At 42.7% G+C, this 19,010-nt stretch overlaps 1 long non-coding RNA gene and 1 pseudogene across 1 annotated transcript in view; one reads left to right on the top strand and one right to left on the bottom strand.

The window, feature by feature from the left end:
• The first annotated feature begins 1,273 nt into the window (after window positions 1-1,273).
• The window catches only part of LOC108517199 (uncharacterized), a 33,180-nt gene continuing 15,443 nt past the window's right edge, over window positions 1,274-19,010 (top strand). Inside the window, exons 1-2 of the long non-coding RNA XR_001882036.1 lie at window positions 1,274-1,359; window positions 9,749-9,873. This is a non-coding gene — a long non-coding RNA (uncharacterized LOC108517199). The remainder of the gene's footprint in view (window positions 1,360-9,748; window positions 9,874-19,010) is intronic.
• LOC108517198 (guanine nucleotide-binding protein G(I)/G(S)/G(O) subunit gamma-5 pseudogene) lies at window positions 13,143-13,359 on the bottom strand (annotated as a pseudogene).

The following is a 19,010-nucleotide window of genomic DNA, read 5'->3' as shown; positions in this document are numbered from 1 at the left end:
CACAACAGACTTAGGAGATAGGCATCATCACTACCATCGCTATTTTACAGATGGAAAAACCAGCAACCGTCAGAGCTGGTATTCAAAATAAGCCAATTCAGATTCCGAGTCCCGACTCCTAACCATGGAGCGGCCTCAGGGTTTTATAGATTGTCCGGCTCTTTGGATGAACATCACACCTCATGGAGAAGAGTCCCTTCCATTTTAACGGCTCCAGGTTGTCATGGAAATCCTCTGTATACAGAGGGTAGGGAGGAGGATGAGAAGCAATACATGTTTATTGGGACTTTCTATCACCCCAGGACTTATGCAGGTACATTATAACAATGTTGAATACAGTGTTAGTCCCATTTTAACTGAGGAAGATAAAGTTTGGACCGTCAGAGACAGAGCAAGGCACATTGGTAAGGGCAGACAAGGGATTCATCTGACTCCAATGCCTCTTCCCTGCTAAACCACACTGGCTTGTCACACCGTGAAATTAGAGTCAACTTGTTAAATCTTGGCACGTTGCTAAATTATTAATTACACCCCCAGGAGCTGTGACTGGAGCGGCAGGGATGCTATGGCTGCACTGTACTATTTTTAGCACTAGATGGTGCTGTAACACTGCACAGCTCTACTGCGGCGGTCCTTGGAGGAAGATTACTTCAGGGCTTGGAGACGCTGGAGGAAAGGATGCTACCTTACCAAACATGAAAAAAACGTGGAAGACAGGACACTCTCGGGCCTTGATATTCTGGTTCCTGATGGCGAACTTTGGGAAAGCTGGAGACTGTAGCCTCCAGGTGACTCCAGGATGTGCAGTACTGGCATCTGGGTTTTGCTCACACAACCGTGAACTCCTGGTTCCACAAAGCCCTAGCAAGTGGATTGGAGCACACACCCACCCACCTCCTCAGATGCTCCTACGAGTGGGGGAGGTATCTTGGCACGTAGGAGCTTGGTGCCGTGTTAGGTGCTCAGGATACTGGTTGTCCGGAATCCCAGTGAAGTGCAGCCCCGCCTTTGTTGTGCCACTTTCCCACGCGCCTCCTGCCACTCTGAGGGTTGCAGAGGCTGCAGAGTTGTCTAGCTTGAGAAACTGTATCAAGGGTGCTCCCTGACGGCCTGGCAGCTCGCTGAAGAGCTGCCTTCAGTTCAAAACAGTTTTAGGGAGATTGTCATATACTCAATGGGTTTAAATGATTTTACACTGACTCTTCAAAAGTGTCAAAGTCATGAAAAACAAAGAAAGGCCGAGGAAATGCTCCAGATTGGAGGAGAAGGGCGACATGGCAGCTGTGCATGCACCGTGGGTCCTGAACCAGAAAAAGGAGCTCAGTGGGACGATTGGTAACTTTTGGATACAATCTGTAGGTGAGCTAATAGTATTGCTTCGATGTTAATTTCTTGGTTTTGATCACTGTACTATAACTATGCAGAAAGTTAACATTTGGGGAAGCTGGGTGAAGGGTATGTGGGAATTCTTTGTGCTATTTTTGCAACTTTTCTCATCAAGTTTGAAATTATTTCAAAATTGAAAGCTAATAAAATTATAAAATGTTCTTAATATTATTATGGAATATTTCAAAATATAGAAAAATATAGATAACAAACCTGGCCACTTTTACAGGTGACTCAAGGGTGCTGTTGGCACCAGACAGACGAATGAAGTTCCTGTAGGAGTTAAGCATTGAGCTCTGTTGTCTCGCTCTCTGTGTCCAGAGGTGGCTCCTGGTAGTTGAATTAGACCATTATATTCTGGGCAAGAGCTATTTAAATTTTTGACAGCCTCCACTTTAGAACAAATCAGCAGACAATCCACCTCTATGGCCATAGTGTTTGCTTAGTGAGATAGCACCTTATTCCCATGCCCTACTTAGTAATTCTCTTGGGAGACTTTTTTTTTTTCCCAGACCTTGTCTTTTATTACAGGGATCTAATCATTACTGTCTGAAACAAAAACATATAAAGATGGCCCCAATTGCTTAATGATGCTTTTGATATGTTTCCTTAACTTCTTTAACTTTCAAAAATGAACTTTTAATTTTAGAACAGTTTTAGAGTTTCAGAAAAATTACAAAGATGATACAGAGTTACCATATTCTCTGCACCCAGTTCCCCCTATATTATCAGGTTACCTTAGTAGGGTACATTTGTTGCAATTAATGAACCAGTATTGATACATTATGATTAACTAAAGTCCATACTTTATTTAGATTTCCTTAGTCTATCTAATGTCTCTTTTCTGTTCCAGAATCCGCTCCAAGATTCCAAGATATCACATTAAATTTAGATGTTATGTCTATTTATGCTACTCTAGGGTGTGACAATTTCTCAGACTTCTTTGTTTTTGATGGCCTTAATATTTTTGAGTAGTATGGGTGGAGTATTTTATAGGATGTCTCTTGACTTGGGATTTGTCTGATATTTTTCTCATGATTAAACTGGGGTTATGTATTTTTAGGAGGAAGACAACAGGGGTAATGTGCCAAATATTTTCATCACATCATATCAAGAATACATAGTATCTCTGGGCATGGTGGCGGGCCGTTAAAATTAGCTGGGCATGGTGGCAGGCTGCTCAGGAGAACTCCTTGAACCCAGGAGGTGGAGGCTGCAGTAGACCAAGATTGTGCCACTGCACTCCAGCCTGGGTGACACAGTGAGACTCCATCTCAAAAAAGAAATACATGATATTGACCTTCACCACCTGGTGAAGGTCACCTGGCCACCTGGTAGTGTTTGTCAGGTTTTCCCACTGTAAAGTAATTCCCACCTGCCTTCCACACTGAGCTCTTTGGAAGAAAGTCACTGTGTGCAGCTAAGAAGGAGCAGGGAGTTATGCCTCACTGCTTCGAGGACGGAGTATCTACATAAATTATTTGGAATTCTTCTCTATGGCGGGATTTATCTCTTGCCTCCCAATTATTTATTTCATCAATCTATTTATTTGTGTTAGTGTGGACTCATGGATATTTATTTTATACATTGGGTTTTAATCCAATATGACTTTATTTTATTGTTAATATTGTTTAAGCTTTGGCCACTGGGAGGTCTTTCAGGTGGCTCCTGTGTTCCTATTTAATGGCTACACAATAATTGTACATATTAATAGGGTACATGTGTCATTTTGATACGAGCATACAATGTGTACTAAAATCAGGGTAATTGGGATATCCATCACCTCAAATTTATCATTTCTTTGTGTTGGGAACATTCCAAATCTTCCTTTCTTGCTATTTTGAAATATACAGTAAGTTCTTGTTAATTATAGTCATTCTACTGTGCTATCAAACACTAGAACTTATTTCTTTTATCTAACTGTATTTTTGTACCCATTAACCAACTTCTCTTCCTGCCTCCACCTCACCATTTCCTGGACTCTGGTAACCACCAGTCATACTGTCTTCTTGATATCCACTTTTTAGCTTTCCCATGAGAGTGAGAACATGTGATATTTGTGTTTCTGTGCCTGACTTATTTCATTTAACATAATGTCTTCCTGTTTCATTCATGTTGCTGCAAATGACAAGATTTCGTTCCTTTTCATGGCTGAATAGTACTTTATTGTGTCTATATGCCACATTTTTTAATCCATTCATCTGTTGAGGGACACTTAGGTTGATTCTACATTTTTGCTATTGTGAATAGTGTTGTAATAAATATGGGAGTGCAGATATCTCTGGTATACTGGTTTCCTTTCTTTTGGATAGATAGCCAGTAGCAAAATTCCTGGATCATATGGTGGCTCTATTTTTAGCTTTCTGAGGAACCTCCACACTGTTTTCCATAGTGGCTATACTAATTTACATTTTCACCTGTTTGTACAAGCTTGCCCTTTCTCCAAGGCCTCAAGCATGTTATTTTTTGTCTTTTTGATCATAGCCATTTTACCTGGGGTGAGATGGTATCTCATTGTGGTTTTGATTTGCATTTCCATGTGAATTAGTGATGTTGTGTTCCTTTGATATATCCCCATCATTGAGACTTTTCTTTTGAGCACTTGCTTATTTCCTGGCATAGTAAGATGTTCCAAGCTCATCTTGTGTATTTTCTGCTCCGGTGCTAGAATCAGCCATTTCTCCAAAGAGCTTTTGGAAGATATTTGCTTTCTTGATTACAGTTAGGATTTTCTCATGAGGGAAGTTTGTTGATGGCCTGCAAACAAATAGTAAAATACTACGTGATGTCATGAAAATTAATTGCATCTTTCCTTCTAGATTTTGCATATAGAAGACGGTAATTGTGAAAACAGTGAAAGAAGAAATGTATCTGAGAATTCAGTCAATAGGCTTTAGAGTGAATATTATTTTTGTGTGCTCAAAGGCATCTTTTCAGTTTGGCTTTGTAAGGTTTCATTCTTTTTTTGGTAGGAAAATACAAATAAAAGGAAGGAGCAGGGGAAGTGGAGAGTCACCTGCGGGACCAGCCATACCCCCTGTTGCTGTCCTCAAGGCCTAAACTGTCTATAATAGCATCAGTTTTCTCTTTCTTTTCCCTTTTTTTTTTAGATAGTGTCTTTCTGTGTTGCTCAGGCTGGAGTGCAGAGGCATGATCTCGGCTCACTGCAACCTCCACCTCCTGGGTTCAAGTGAGTCTCCTGCCTTGGGCTCCTGAGTAGCTGGGATTACAGGCGTACACCACAACACCCAGGGAATTTTTGTATTTTTAGTAGAGACGGGGTTTCACCATGTTGGCCAGGCTGGTCTCGAACTCCTGACCTCAGGTAATCCACCCGCCTCAGCCTCCCAAAGTGCTGGGATTACAGGCGTGAGCCACTGCGCCCGGCCAGCCTCAGTTTTCTTTGTGCATGTTTTCCACAGTCCTCTCACTGCAGATGTTTTCCGTTTTTTCCTCTGCTTGGTATACTTTTCTCCACTCATAGTTTCTTAGTAACCGCTGCCCGCTATGACCCTTCATCCTCCCATTTCTGCCTCATGTCTTGGTTCTCAGCATTTTTCCAGTTTCAGGCCTGTTGTTGACTGCTGGATTCCTACTGTGTTTCCCAGTTAAAATTCTCAAAAGAAGGAACCTGACGGGCTCAACACAAAGTTTCTTGCTAGACAATATCATGTGTCACAAGTCAGCGTATCGACTGGTTGCCTGGGCTTAGTGTCAATGCAGTTCCATCACCTGCTGCCTGAGAGTAAGGTGGGATCAGTTGCAGGGCTCATTTGGTCCTGCCCCTTCAGCAGAGGCTTTGGCATTAGAAGAGGCTGTGGGTACCAAGGCTGGCCTTCTGCTTCATGGCTTGGTGGGGAGGAACAGAGCAAGAGTAGTTAGAGACCCCTGAATAGGATCAGGAGTACCCAGTACTAATAAAGCCAAAATTTGTACAACACTCTAACATTTGCTAAGCACTATAAAGTCATGATCTCATTTTGCGCATAGCTGGGAAACACTAATTGTACTTTACTGTGATTGCCTCTTTCCTTGGGTCTCTCTTACAAGCAGACCACACGGACCCTGCAGGCAGGAATTATGTCCTGTTATTGTGATATCCTTAGCACCAACTCTACAGGTAATATTCTAGAAATATTTATTAGATGTAAGAATTAAACAATAGCATGTCTTCAAGGTGGACAGCTGTTATTACTGTTTTACAACTGAGGAAACTGAGATTCAGTTAAGTAATGCAAAGTAATTTGAATAAAAGACTGGGTTCCTTGTAGCCCAGTCTTTTTACAAAGTTGCATTCAGAGAGAAGCGTTTGACTCTCTCTTTTTTCCCGTCATCCTGTACTTCCCTCCATTCTTCTTTCCCATGCCAGTTACTGCTGGGGCTTCGGGGCCCTCTGGGTGCTCTGAGCCCCTCTAGAATGACTAAGAGTCTTCACTCACTCCTGTCAAAGGGCAGTGGGTAGCAGTCCCTTGGTAATATTTTAGCCTTCTTCACTGATTTTTTTGTGAGAAACCTCCAGAGAATAAAAGTCTTCCACCTCATTAAATTGGCTGATATCTGGTAGATTTATAATGGAAATAGAATCTTCATATCCCAGGCTGGAATAAGGGTTAGAGGCAGGTTTGAGGTGGATCAGGGATGCTGTGTTCAGTTCTGAATATTATGAGTTGGAGGCAAAAGGGAGGAACAGTGGAAGACATACTTCCAGGAGGAGGGGTCCAGCTTTGGATGCCAGACTGGAACCAGAGAGATGGATTGTATAAGGCATGGATGTGGAGGTTTCAGAGAAGTAGCAACTAAAATTGGTGCCACAGATGAGATAACTGGTAAGTAACTTAGAATATCATTATTCAATATCAAAACCATCATAGATAATTATGGATTAAAATGGAAAATTAGCATGTGTAATTAAGTCACACACAAAGACCTCAGAGAACTTTAGTTTTAGCGGGAGGCCATTTTGTACCCCAGACTCTTAGGAAAACACATGTTTCTCTGTTAGACATGCATGCGTGTGTGTGTGTGTGTGTGTGTGTGTGTGTGTGTGTATACATATACTTGCTTCCCTTTGCTGTCATTTTCTTGTTTTGTGCCCACTAGACTGTGTCCTCACTCTTTCTCCATAGTGCCCACCAGGTTACCCTGTCCATGGAGGGCATCCATATGTGGAAGGATGCTGGTTGCAACATTACTAATAGTAGTGAAAAGTGGAAAACAATATAAAATATCTTTAAAAAAGGCATGGTATGGTAAAATAGGATGTATTCACTCTGTGTTAGTCCATTTTCAGATTGCTATAAGGAAATACCCGAGACTGGGTAATTTATAAAGAAAAGAGATTTAATTGACTCACAGTTCTGCATGCCTGGGGAAGCCTCAGGAGACTTGCAATCATGGTGGAAAGCACCTCTTCACAGGACGGCAGTAGAGACAATGAGAGCCAGCAGGGGAAATGCCGGACACTTATAAAACCATCAGATCTTGTGAGAACTCACTATCATGAGAAGAGCACAGGGGAAACCGCCCCCATGATTCAATTACTTCCCACTGGGTCCCTCCTACAACACATGGGGATTACAGGGATTACAATCCAGGATGAGATTTGGGTAGGGAAACAGCCAAACCATAGTACACTCAATGGAATGTCATGCCACCATTCTATGATGGTTGTAAAAAATGTGTTGCAAACTCAAAAATGCATATGTATTTTCTCAAAAAACGTGTCTCTCATACACCATTTCTTAAGAAGCTGCTGGATTGTATGTTTCCAGCAGAAAGAACAGACAGTGGAAAAGGCCCTCAGGACTCCAGGCATTGGAGTTATGAGTTACAACTTTAAAATAACGAAAGCTCCCTATGTTCAAAGAATAACAACTGATAAAGAGTAAACCAAGAAAGAAAGAGCTGGGGGCACTGGAATCTGGAGATTCAAAGTAGGAGAGAGGTGAAGGAAACCCACAGGCTGATGATGAAGGGAGCTCCCAGGCTGGTGGCCAACAGCGGAGCTGGAAGGCAGCCTCTGTGAGTTGAGGGCCATCATCGCAAGATCCCTGCTGTCTTAGCGCCATCTGTGAGAAGAATGCCTGGGGGAGGCTGGTCCTGATTCTTCTCTTGGCTCAGTGCTATTAAAGCTGCTGCTCTCCCCTTGATGCTTGGGTTAGCTCTGAACTCTTGAGGGCTGACAGAAGAGGGCTGTGAGTTCAGAAGAAAATACAGAGCAGCCTCCTCCCTCCAAAGCTCTTTCTGACAGGTGTCTGGTAGGTAGTTCAAATTCTAGTTCTGTCTGATGCCCCAGCTGTGCTAATGTATGGTTTCCATGACTCAGCCATGACCTTGCCTGCACACATCCCTAGAAAGGGCTCTCATAGATTCTCAGGGAAACAGAAGCCAGCCTGTGACGCCCATTTTGCCACCTTCTCTTCTGTTGGGAACCCTTGTAGAATAGCGTTGATATTTTCCTTCTCTTACACAGATTTGTGCTTCCTAGGCAATTTTTGCAACACTATTTAAAGAAAAGCAAGGGAGTGACTAACACAGAAGGCAGGAAGGGTTATCTGTCAGGGATAAGATATCTGACTGTGGCAGAGGCAATATGTGATGGGCAGTGTTGTTCAGACATAAAGGAAGGCCACATTTCCAACCCTCTTTAGAGTTAAGTTGAGGCCATGTGGCAGCTCTTACCGAAGAAGGCAGTGATGTGTCACTCCTTGAGAAAGGCAGTTAAAAGCAGATGTAAGTTCTCTGTGTCCTCTCTTATTTATTCTACTTAACTAAAAGGAAAAATTCCAAGATGGTGAAATGATGAGTCTTAAATTACTGTTAAGACTCTTAACAGTCTTAAATTTGTTCCAGAGCTTGTGTTTCAATGGGGCCAGAGCCAGGGTCTTAAATTACTGTTGGAGGTGGCAAGTACAGCTCCTGAGCCTGCATGGACTGTGATGTGAGAGGGACATCAATGTATGTGTACGTGTGTTTTACATCAATGGCATTTTGAGATCTGTCTGTAGCTGCTGTGATACACTAACGCAGGCACATGAGGGGCCACTAATGTGGTCATAATAGTCTATTTCTTAAACGGGATAGTGGGTACATGGCTGTTAATTTTATTATTATTATTATTATTCTTTATTTATTTTTTTTTGAGATAAAGTCTCGCTCTGTCGCCCAGACTGGAGTGCAGTGGCATGATCTTGGCTCACTGCAACCTCTGCCTCCTGGGTTCAAGCGATTCTCCTGCCTCAGCTCCTGAGTAGCTGAGATTATAGGCACGTGTCACCACGCCTGGCTTATTTTTGTGTTTTTAGTCGAGACGGTGTTTCTCCAAGTTGGCCAGGCTGGTCTTGAATGCCTGACCTCAGGTGATCTGCCCACCCTGGGCCTCCCAAAGTGCTGGGATTGCAGGCGTGAACCACTGTGTCTGGCCATTATTATTCTTTAAACCACATAATTTTTATGTACTTTTCTGTATGTACTGTACATTTCATAATAAATATTTAAAGTCAGGCTCTTACGTACGTTGTGACCACCTGAAATTGCAAGTTTATTGATCTTTTTCACTTTGGTCCAGCTCACAGTATATGTGGGAATGTAAAGTAGAACAGTGTTTTGGAAAAGCTATTTCACAGTATATCTCAAAAACCTAAGTATTCTCCTTTGTCCAGCAGTTCCACTTTGAAGAACTGAACCTAAGGAAACAGTCCTAAATATTGGAAAAGCTTTTACAGAAGGATGCTTATTGCACCATTATTAATAGTTTAAAAATGGAAAGAAAAGGCCATGGTTTATTAAAATAGAGTATATTGACTCGATGGAGTGCCATGTGATATTTCTAAATGATGTTTGTAGAAACAATGTTGTAACCTCAGAAATGCACATGACAGATGAACAAGAACAGGATACAAGATTGTGTCTCTTGGGTGATTCCAGCTATGTAAAAAATGTGTGAAACAAAGAACTCTGTGCCTGACATCTGCAAAGCCTATCCTATGCCTAACTGTTCTTTGAATCATTACTTTAAAATACAGTAATTTAGGCATAATCCAGTGTATATACTTTATATCTAGGAGGAAAAATTCAAACGTGTTTGAGATTCTTTTCTTCTTCCAGATTAGGTTTTTAAATGCAAACACAGATTTAATGAATCTAACTTGGTTCAGCAATACAGTTGGAACAATTGAACACATTTGTATGTGAGGATGGAGGAGGGAAGAATGAAAAGGAGGGATTGGGAAGGGGATGGGGATGAAGTTCATAAAAGCACAGTGGCTAGACCTGTAACTCATGGCAGTGGCCAACTATTTGTCCAATGAGCAGTAAATGGCCTCTAAAGTTTCTCCATTGTGTCTATGACCTTGCATTTCAGCATCTGAAAAGAAACCACAAGAGGCTGGGTTGGTGCAATGTTCCTTTCTTCCCAGGACTTTCTGGTCTTCAAGGCTTTCTTATGAGATGGAAGACCGACGGATGTAGAAGTTTCTAAGAGGACAGGTAAGCCTATCTTTCCTAGATCCTCCTCTTTCCCACTGAAAGACCAAACCACCATGGTCAGTTCAAGCCTTCACTGTTCATTGTTTCCTCTCCAGTTATGCTGCCATTTTTTAAAGCAGGAAGACCTTACCACTTCTCAAAGGTCTTTAACTGCCTGACGACTGCTTCTCTTTGGAAGGCTGTCAGGGTGATGGAATCCCAGATCACAGCACAGATAAAATGGACAAAGAAAGAAAGATACAAGAAGAATGTAAAAATGTCCATAATGAACTCATGTATCTTGCGGAAACCTCTAATCTAATGAGAATGGATTTTGTTGAGAAGATTGTACACCAACAATTAATTATTCATGGCAGAGACATCATTAAGATTTCATTTTGTTTAAAGGCCTCTAAGTGACTTAGGAAATTGGGTTAAGCTAGAGAAGAATTTCAAGAAAGAGACAAGGGAAAGCTTTTCGTTATATTGACTTTTTCTAATATTTTCCAGATAGATATGTTGACTTGGCACATAAATTATACTCTGACTAAAAATCTCCAATGATCTGTCTGAGTAACAGTCTCCACATGGGTGGACAGTATACCAGTGTGGTCAGATGGTAGCAGATTGACAGAGATTTGTGAAAGGATTAGGAGGTTTATTCCAGAATTCTATAATAATTCAATTTGGCTTTTTGGTTAGGAATGTAGTGAGGAGTCTCCTTGAAATGACAATGGGATTTGTACAACCTGTGACATTTTGCACTCAAGGATACTTTTCCCAGTGCACTATGGGATGTGAGCACCTGTTCACTTATAATACATGTAAGATAAGATACTTTTAATAAAAACTCTGGAGACCTGGAGTAGTAGAGACCCTATGCCTGCTTATCTTAAAGACAAACACCAGAAACTGGTGTCAGGTTGCGAGTTCAATGTGAGATTAATTCAAAGCATACAGCTAGAGATCTAGTGTAAAATTTCAGAGGGATATTGATTACAGGATCAATTTCTATGGGCAATTAATGCAGGGGTTTGGTTTATGTTTGAATTCCAAGCACCCAGTGGTATTCAAAAATAGCACCCAATTTTACGTAACATGTAAAATTACATTTTGTGTTTGATTTGGGCACCCCGTAATGATTTACAATAAAGGGTTGGGCTTTCGTTTTCTTGTTCCTTCATTAGAAAGGTTAGGACTTGCCTTTCCTCCTTGATCACTATCCCAGTGTCCTGGGTGCTTGGGATTCAAAACTAAACTAACATTTATTAGTGGCTGAGAAATGTTAAGGTTGAAATAGTAGGTAAGGGCATATCTACGTGGAGAATATCACAGCAACCGAGAACCGCAATAGAAGAGGCTTGGTAAAGGGAGAATCTCTTCCCTGTTTGTGAGTTAAATAGTCCTGTAACACCTTTAGGGTAATAAAGAATTAGGGTTGGCGCCCTACGCCTGCACAGCTAGAGTTGGGGAGAAAATAGAGCTCTAGACGTGGAGCCAGGAAGACCTGGGTTGAGTTTTCAGCTGTGTCCCGGGCCAACAACCACAGCAGCAGCAACACCCACCACATGCACCGATCTCCATCGGCCTCAAAGAACTACACATTGTAGTAGAGGGAAAGAGTCAATAATCAATAAATGCACCAAATAGGTAAATTATGTAAATTTATATAAAAGAGTCAATAAATAGTAATTGCAAAAAATAAGTAAATAAGTACATTTATTATGGTAAAAAGTGATAATTGCTATAGAAAAAAATAGGTGTGTGCCTGATAGTTTGTTTATGAAAATCTGCTTTAACATTTTTCAGAAAGCTGTCTCCTGGAAAAACAAGTAGTCTCTTAACTTTATACGTTTCCAGGGACAAAATGTTATAACTACTGCTTAGCTGATGGTGATATCAAGTCAAAATGTATGCAGCTTTTATACAGTGGCAGCTCTAATTTCCAGCAGCATGGAAATTCTCCCAGTGGTTCCCTTATTTTACTATCACAGCTAACCACCTATTTATGTGTTTCTTTATCTCAGCCTCTCTGTACCTCTGTGTTACATGGAGAGACAAGATGGCATGTTGTTTTCGTAGCTTGATACATACCACAGCCAGAATTCCAGAACACTACATACTTTACAGTTAAATGTTTAGGCCTCAAGAACAGGAATCAAATACTTTGCTTTCAACACTGCTTCCTTCATGAGAAGGAGAAATCTCACCCCTGAGGCTGGCTCCAGGGCCGTGGCCCCTGTAAAACGCAAGCCCTGGAACAAAGCAGAGGCCTGGCTGAAAGGAATTGTTTGCTCCGTTAGCTTAGCTTGAGGCCGAATACAGGGAATTTGTTTTCAAGCCAGACAGGTGCACTTGAGGGTGCAGGAAGGGAGACTGGCATTTGGGATTGAGCCTCAGGGTGGGTCCACCTTGACCTGTTTTTATTTCAACTGATTAGTCAATCATGGCTTGTTGCTTCTTAAGTCCTAAGAATTTTAGAATTCAGGCAGCCAGTCATGGTTTACAATAAAGACTTGGCACTTTGGGAGGCTGAAGCAGGTGGATCACCTGAGGTCAGGAGTTTGAGACCAACTGGTCAAGATGGGGAAACCCCATCTCTACTAAAAATATAAAAATTAGCTGGGCGTGGTGGCGGGTGCCTGTAATCTCAGCTACTCGGGAGGCAGAAGCAGGAGAATCATTTGAACCCAGGACGAGAGGTTGCAGTGAGCTGAGACTGCACCACTGCTCTACAGCCTGGGCAACAGAGCGAGACTCTTTCAAAAGAAAAAAAAAAGACTTGGACTTGTGATTTCCTTATTCCTTCATTGGAAATGTTAGGACGTGCCTTTCCTCCTGGGTCTCAGCATATTCCATCCAGCCCTTCCCACCTCCCTCACCCCTCTCCAGCAGGGTCTCCCTCCTGCTGGTCACACAGCTGGCGACTGTACTTAGTCCTCAGGGCTGCGAGGAGAGTCATAGCAATCCCTTCATGAAGTGCCCCGAATCTAATAGATAAGAATTGCACAGGAATATTCAGGATGCAAGAAATGTTCCAGTTCTTTTTTTTTTTTTCATACTAAGTTTTATTGTATGCTGCTGCCAGTGTTTATAAAACAATTACTCTTGTGAAATAGAAATTCATGAAAATTCAGAGAGGTAGATGTTAAGGACTGACAAAAGCAGAATTTTGTATATTGTGGCCCATGTGTTACAGGGATAAGCTTTTGTGCAGGTTTCAAATTTAGCTCTCTTGAATATTCACTGGATCATAAGAAGCGATTTGGAAAACCTTAGAAAGATAATTACTACAAAAAGGAACAGACTTTCCGGGGTCTGAAGGGATTTGTACCTGAAGATACTCCAGTCAGCACAGGGTCATGTTGAGCATTCTGCAGACCGAATTGTTTTAAGTCTGCAGCTGCCTGGGAAACTTGTACGCGTTTGACCATGGTTGGGCCCGGCTTCCAGCGGGAGCTGCTGAACCACTTTCTTCATAGCGGCGATGCCGGAGGAGCCAGGCATGCTGCACGTGAGGGCCAGGCCGATTTGTGGGTTGGTGAAATGTTCCAGTTCTGTATTAAAGAATCACAAATGGTGAAAATTCAAAACATGAAACTCCAAAAACCTTGAAGTCAGGGTTTATCTCTCACCCCTCTTGACACTTGTCAAAACAGCATGCTGGCTTTGACCTCCTAATGCATCCAAACCTGCCCGCTTATCAACAATTCCTGTGCCACCACTTGGGGCTCAGTCCCTGTTCTCTCTTCCCTCAGGTCACTTCAGTAACGTCCTACCTGATTTTCCCACTTCCACTAAACCATTAGTGTTCAGTCTTGAGATGGAACAGGGCTCCCTTTGAGGGTCTGTCAAGGCCCTCAAGCATAGAAATAAAGAAAAATCCTAGTTCCTTTAAGGGAAATTCCAGGTACCTAGGTCACCTTGAGAAGTAAATGAGCAACCTGATAAGTGAATAGGTAAATAGTAGCTTTTTTTTTTTTGAGACAGAGTTTCGCTTTTGTTGCCCAGGCTGGAGTGCAACGGCACGATCTCAGCTCACCGCAACCTCTGCCTCCTGGATTCAAGCAATTCTCCTGCCTCAGCCTCCCGAGTAGCTGGGATTACAGGGATGCACCACCACCCCTGGCTAATTTTGTGTTTTTAGTAGAGATGGGGTTTCTCCTTGTTGGTCAGGCTGGTCTCGAACTCCCAACCTTAGGTGATCTGCCCACCCCGGCCTCCCAAAGTGCTGGGATTATAGGGATGAGCCACTGTGCCTGGCCAACAGTAGTTTTAAACAACAGCCAAGGAAACTAGAGCCACAAACTCTTTGGTTCCCTATAGAAACTAAAGATAACATCTTCACATATGTCTTTGAGTTGTTTTTTATAAACCCGGACCCCCAGCAAATGCAAAATGCCATCTGCCGGCCTGTAGACCTCAGATAAGGGGAACAAGGACTGAACTCTGCCTGCCAGTTATTCTGAATTTCTTCCTGAGGTGCCCAGAGAAAGTCATGCCCACAGGCCAGAGCTCAACATTCCTTTTGACTGACCCCAAGTTTTTAAACAAAGCTTAATCAGTCACAAGTCAGGAAATCTTTGAATTCACTTATGACCTTTGGTCCTCCCAACCCCGTTTCCAGATGTCCTGCCTTTTTTAGGCCAAGCCAATGTATAGCTTCATTGTGTTGATTTATGACTTTGCCTGTAACCTCTGCCTTCCTGCCTATATTAGGCAGTTCTTGCATTGCTATTAAGAAATACCTGTGACTGGTAATGTATAAAGAAAAGAGGTTGAATTGGTTCACAGTTCTGCAGGCTGTGCAGGAAGCATGATGCTGGCATCTGCTTGGCTTCTCAGGTGGCCTCAGGAAGCTTACAGTCATGGTGGAATGCAAAAGGGGGGCAGTTACCTCACATGGCAAAAGCAGGAGAGAGAGAGAGAGATTGAGAGAGAGGGATCGAGGGGGCGGGGGTAGGTGCCACACAACATTAAAGAACCAGATCTCATGTGAACTCAGGGCAAGAGCTTGCTCAGCACCAAGGGGATGGCCCAAGCCATTCATGAGAAATCTACCCGCACAATCCAGTCACCTCCCACCAGGCCCCACCTCCAATACCGGGGATTATAATTCAACATGAGATTTGGGCAGGGAGAAGTATACAAAGTATATCACTGCCTTAGAAAAACCCTTATCTGTCAGCCAGTGGGGAGTTCTGGTCTTAAGCATGAACTGCCCAATTCTCCTTGCTTGGCACTTTGCAATAAATGCCTCACTTTTTCTTGCTGTAAATCCTGATGTCAGTGTTTGGCTTTGCTGTGCCAGGTAGGTGGGTCCAAGTTCTGTTTGGCAATATTCTCATCTTGTGCCCAACACCTCGCAGTGGCTTCCATTCCATGTGGAGTAAAAGCCAAAGCTCCCCTATGCACCTCTCTGAGACTTACCCCCAATGGTGCCCTCTCCTCAGCCCCTCCTCTCTAGCCACCCTACCCTCCTGCTGGTTCCTGAACACCTCTGGCAGGCTCCCACCTGAGTAGGAAGAGTAGGTCAGGGGTCAGGACCTACTCCTATTCCCCTGAGCTTCCCTCCCCACACACCCACCCCTACATGTCTCTATTTACCCCTGAGTCCCTATCACCATCTAGCAGACTGTATGTTTTACTTGCAGATTACATTTAGTGCTTAATCCGTGGCTCTCCCTGCTAGTGATGTAGCTGTAGTCTTTCATTTGCTGATGTATCGCCAGTGTTTAGATCAGTGCCTGGTATATAGTAGATGCTCAATAAGTATTTGCTGAGTGTATGAGTGACTTTTCTGTGACTTCATCAATTATCTTTGAATTAATCTAGGACCTGGAGCTCAAGCACGTGGCTGGGAGAGGCCTGGGATCATGAACATTCTCTAGGCACCACCCCCACTACTGCGGGTGGAGCCCAGGTACTAGGCTTATTTGTCTAGGCACCGTTGTCTAAGTAAGCTCACAGCAAGCTAATTGTAGGGACATTCCTTGTCAACTGCTAGCCTGGCCCCTGGACTCCTTGTGGCTGTTCTCAAGGTAGGGGCCTTAGGTTCCAGCCTTTTTTAGGTTCCCATGCAGCTGTGTCCATCTAGGTTCTGGTCACCTCCAGGAGGCTCCTGTCAGAAACCTGCAATGTGGAGAAGGGAGGAGCCCCGTTTCCCTGGAGGAGGAGGGGCCCCTAGGCCTGTCCCTCTCAGCCTGGCTGCTGAAAATCCCCCAGAGACTTAAAAAAATACCCTGTCTGGGCCCCACCCTGAGCCAAATGAAATTGGAATCTCTGGAGATACAACCTAGTAATACATACATTTTTCACATTTCTAGATTATTTTAAATGCAGCCAGGCTTCACATCAAGTGTCCTAGGACAAAGGCCTCCTGGGAGAAAAAAATACGCATGTCCTTGCCCTCCTCCCAAAGGCAGCCAGAAAGGATAAAGAAATGAGCAAATAGGCACTAATTTCTTCATTCCTCAGCGTCTAAGCCTGTTGTTGAAAAGATGAAGAAGATATCATTTTGCTTACTTCCTTAATTAAATCCTTAGGTTAAAATTTTAGATGTGAAGTTACAGGATATTTTGACACTTAAAAAAAAATCACAATTTCACTAGAAGTGAAAAGGTGTGATTATTTGGACCCTTCCAATTCTGGAAATTTTCAGTTTAAAAATCTTTGTCCATTTGGTAGATGAAAAATAGTTTCGCATGTGTGCAACACATATTTCTTGAGTGTTTTCTATATGCCATTACTCCATTGGACAGTGTTACTTTATTTCAAAGTGTGTCGATCTTCATTGAGATTCAGCATATTTTCATATACTTGGTAGCTAATTATAATTTTTTTTTTTTTTTGAGGTGGAATCTTGCTTTGTTGCTCAAGGTAGAGTGCAGTGGCAAGATCTCAGCTCACTGCAACCTCCACCTCCTGGGTTCAAACGATTTTCCTGCCTCAGCTTCCTGAGTAGTTGGGACTACAGGTGCGTGCCACCATACCCGGCTAATTTTTTTGTATTTTTAGTAGTGATGGGGTTTCACCATGTTAGCCAGGATGGCCTCGATCTCCTGACCTCAAGTGATCCACCTGCCTCGGCCTCTCAGTTCTTTTGTGTATAGCTCACTCTAGCTGAGGTGAGAGTGGATAGTTGGAGGGGGAGGGGGCCAGAATGGCAGATAGAGATATGTCCAGAGGCCATTTCAGTGGTGCAAGTGTGAGAAGTGGGTACCATGAGAAGGAGTCAGGTTTGGGATGTATTGCAGAGGTTGGGCTAATAGCATTTGCCGATGGATTGCATGTGAGCTATGAAGGGAATCAAGGATGACTTGGAGGTTTTCAGGCTGAGCAACTGAGTGGGCAGTGGCCTCACTTTCTGAGCTGGAGAAGGCAGGAGCCTGAGGTATAGTGGCTGGGAAGAGGAGCTGGTGGCTGGTCTTGCTCAGCTGGAAGCTCAGGAATGCTGGGCCAGGTTTCCAGGCCTGCTGGTCTTTGGGGCTGGGAGAGATGTACTGTGTTGTGGAAGCTGGTTCAGGGGATCAGTCTCTCTCTGCAGGTAAGGAAGGACACACAGCAGCAGAAGCCTATTCTTTCCACAGCCCAAGACACTCTCTTTCATATATATTTTGTGAAGATTTTTGTCCCTGCTTCTCTATTTTCTGATTTTTAAAAGCGAATCTTACAAGCATTTTCTTTATTTAAATACATACAAATTATACATTTAAAATAGAACATGGCATGACAGGAAAGTATAAAGATTTGCTCATTTATGTCTATACTGTTGGACTTGTATGATGTTTCCAAATCTTTATAAATATATGTTGCAATGAACATTTTTGGGTATATGTGTGTGCTTATATATTTGCTAAATTATCCCTTAGGATAGATACAGTTCCAGGATTCCAATTGCTGCATCAGAATATAAAAGGTATAAAGCCATTTCATTGATTCTTTTGTTTTAGTCCCTGATGCCTCATCGAATCCAGGGCCAAGTTCAATCCTCCTTCTACTGCTCCAGACGGCTCCCCTTTCTCCCTCTCCCACCAGGACCCCTAATCTCCCCCGTTTCCCCAATGCTCCTTCTCAGAGCCAGGCTTCCTCTCACTACCAGCCAACCCCTACCCTTCGGGAAGTCCATCAGTAATTTGAACACGTCTCTTGTATCTGTGCTAAAACCACCATTGAGGATATTCAGAATTTTGCTGTGGAATCTGCTTGGAAAACTAACAGAGTACTAATAATATTTAGAAGAATTATGTAATAGAGGAAAACTTATGGGGGATCAGAGAGAGTTAAGTGTGTATTTTAGTCTTACCCCTTACTAGCTAAAATGTAAATGAATTTTAAGCCTGTAGGCATGTGCTTAAAAAATCACCGTGAACAAGTCATTTATACTCTGTGTGAGCCTCAAGTGCTCAATTTAAATGGGAAGAATTATCACTATATCCTAGGATTAGCGTGAGGGGTGCACAAAAAAGCACGTGAAACACACAGCCTCATATCTGGTGTACAGTACCTCGTATTTATTTGAGTTTGCTTTCCTTCCATTCAATTTTCCCTTGTTTGCATCATCTTAGAAATTATGGCTAAATATTAGAGCTCTTTGTATCCTCAATAAGAAAGACATGGGCTTAGATAACACTTTACCATGAAATCAGCTGAGGTTTGTGTTGCTTCTCAAATCTAGGAAGCACATTAGTCAGAGGCTGAATGCTAACTCTCTTTTCTCTGAGCCACAGTGGAAAAAAATGGAGACTTTCCTGTATCACTCTGATAGTATTCTGTTTCCTTCACCAATGTGAGTCCGTTATTGCAGCGAAGAAAATGCACTGATACCTGGATGAAAGGGGACTCCATGGAATATGAAGCTATTTGAAAAGATATGAGTGGCATGCATTAAGATGCCAGGTTTTTATCTTATTTCTCTTCAGCTTGTAAACACTTCGGTAACCTGCAAAGATGCTGGAGCCGGTGGGGAAGAGAGTCCAGCCAGGATGTCCAAATGCCACTTCCACATCAGGATTACTAATGGGCATGGTCATCTTCTAACCACTGAGCTTCTTTAATTTTGGGGAGACAACAAAAATGAATCAAAAGAATAATGTAGTTCTAATGTCATCTCTGAGAAAAATGATATCAGCGAAACCCTGTATCCTTAAGCCAGGCTG

Source organism: Rhinopithecus bieti, unplaced genomic scaffold, assembly GCF_001698545.2.
Source record: "Rhinopithecus bieti isolate Rb0 unplaced genomic scaffold, ASM169854v2 scaffold_39971, whole genome shotgun sequence".
Taxonomy (NCBI): domain Eukaryota; kingdom Metazoa; phylum Chordata; class Mammalia; order Primates; family Cercopithecidae; genus Rhinopithecus; species Rhinopithecus bieti.
The sequence above is the reverse complement of the archived record's forward strand: the minus strand, read 5'-3'. Positions and strand labels throughout refer to the sequence as shown.